The sequence below is a fragment of the Cyprinodon variegatus genome, unplaced genomic scaffold (genome assembly GCF_000732505.1).
Source record: "Cyprinodon variegatus isolate N-32 unplaced genomic scaffold, C_variegatus-1.0 Scaffold138, whole genome shotgun sequence".
NCBI lineage: Eukaryota > Metazoa > Chordata > Actinopteri > Cyprinodontiformes > Cyprinodontidae > Cyprinodon > Cyprinodon variegatus.
In genome coordinates, this window is record NW_015150591.1 from 963,327 (window position 1) to 965,151 (window position 1,825).

A 1,825-nucleotide genomic window follows, 5' to 3' on the forward strand; every position below is an offset into this window, starting at 1 on the left:
GGGGTAGATATTAGTGGGAAACCTGAGACCTCACTGAAAAAAAAATCAAAGACGTCAGACGGCACTGTTTGCCCTTTAAACCTGCAATTTAGCTTGCAAAACTCAGATAGCAGTGTAAAGTGCTTTGGACAAGTCTCATAACTTCAAAAAGCGCCTTATAAGTACAGGCCATTTATCCATTCACAAAAAACTACAAAGAAGTCGCTGCAAACAGAAACATAAGAGAAACGAAAGCAAACTCCACATGACTGTTGTGTCTGTCCCCCGTCTGTTTTCCTCACATGGGATTGGCAACAAGGCCGCAATGCCGTCAGTCAAAACAAAGTTTTACTGCGAGCAGAGCGGAGCCACTGAGGGAGAACTGAGCATTGAAAGTGGGGAGGATCTACAGGTTCATGAAAAGCAAGCATGCGTGCAGGGAAGGAACATGCGTGTTGGGGTCTAGTGGTACTGAACCCATTAAATATTTAAAATGCATGGAGAGTAGTTTAGGTGATTGTAGGAGTATTTATTGCACGTTTTCCCCTTTTGGTTGAATTCTGACTTCATATTCATCTCTTAAATATTTCCGTAAAAGTTTAAAAAACAATCCACTGGACTTGGTTTCCAAGTTTTGAAGACATTTGAATTGAGAAAGCTTCCTGGAGGGAAGGCGAAACGTCTTCAAATCTTTGAAACCAAGTCCAGTGGATTGTTTTTTAAACTTTTACGGAATGACTATGACCTGGATGACTGAGAATCTTCATCAGCATCTCTTAAATAGTTATATCCAAGTATAAACATCACTACTTCATTCAGCTCCTCTCTCCCACTGACTGGCAGGGAGAGGAGCTCTGTGTCCCTTAGATGTAGATGTTTTGGTAGAAATGTGTGGATCATTCACTAAACAAAAACAAAGATTTTGATGATGAATTTATTTATAGTGAAACGCGTCCTTTACCACCATTGGCTGAAAAGCCACTGATAGAGGAAAGCAGCATAGAAATTGTAAATCACAGTTAGCAAAAACAAGCACTGACATCAAATTAAGTTTTAGAGTTGAGTTTTGTGGTCTGCTGAAAGTTCATTTGAAGTATTTTGCTATAATAGTTAAGACTACATTTTGAGTAAAAGTTGGAAGGCTAAAAAACCTGAAAAAAGTCCTCCTTTTAATGAAGCACGAGGGAGGCAGCATCATGCTGTTGGGACTGTTTTGCTGCTGGTTGGACTTTTGGACTTCATTGAGTAGATGGCATTAATGGCAAATAATGGAGAAATGTGCAAAGACGGGAGTTAGAAAGTTAAAGATTGGTATCAGATGGGTCTCACAAATGCATTTATGAAATAATCTGCCCTTTAAATTCACTCTTTGGTTATTCAGGTAAATGTAGCTAATCCTAGTATGTTTTAAAATGAAACCTTTAGTCTGATTAAACATGAGTTATTTATGTCCCTCTGTACAATATGTTTGGTGTGTATATTTAATGCCTATATAGAGAGATTTGGCTTAAAAATAAGGATTTCAAATGTCAGAATCAACTCATTGTTTGGGGTTGAGCCTATTGTTTGAAAACGTTTAGGTATGAAAAAGGTCTCCAATCATATGCCAGAGCAGAAAAAAAAAATCCCTTCATGGGCCCAAAATGGGGAAATAAACTCTCTAATCCAGACCCAACCTGATTTAAAACATTTACAAATTACCGCATGTTGTCCGACCACAGTGTCTAATTTCACTTGCGCCGCTTCTCCTGTTAATACGGTAAAGCCCTCTGGATCATCCGGGACCAGGCTGCGCGTGATCCAAATTATCCAATGAGCTGCTGTCAGTCTGGGTTGCTGCTGCTGC

The 1,825-nt window shown here is 39.3% G+C and overlaps 1 protein-coding gene across 1 annotated transcript in view; it reads left to right on the forward strand.

Moving 5' to 3' along the window:
• The window catches only part of swt1 (SWT1, RNA endoribonuclease homolog), a 36,717-nt gene that overhangs the window by 14,284 nt on the left and 20,608 nt on the right, over positions 1-1,825 (forward strand). The gene's annotated exons all lie outside the window — the stretch shown is intronic.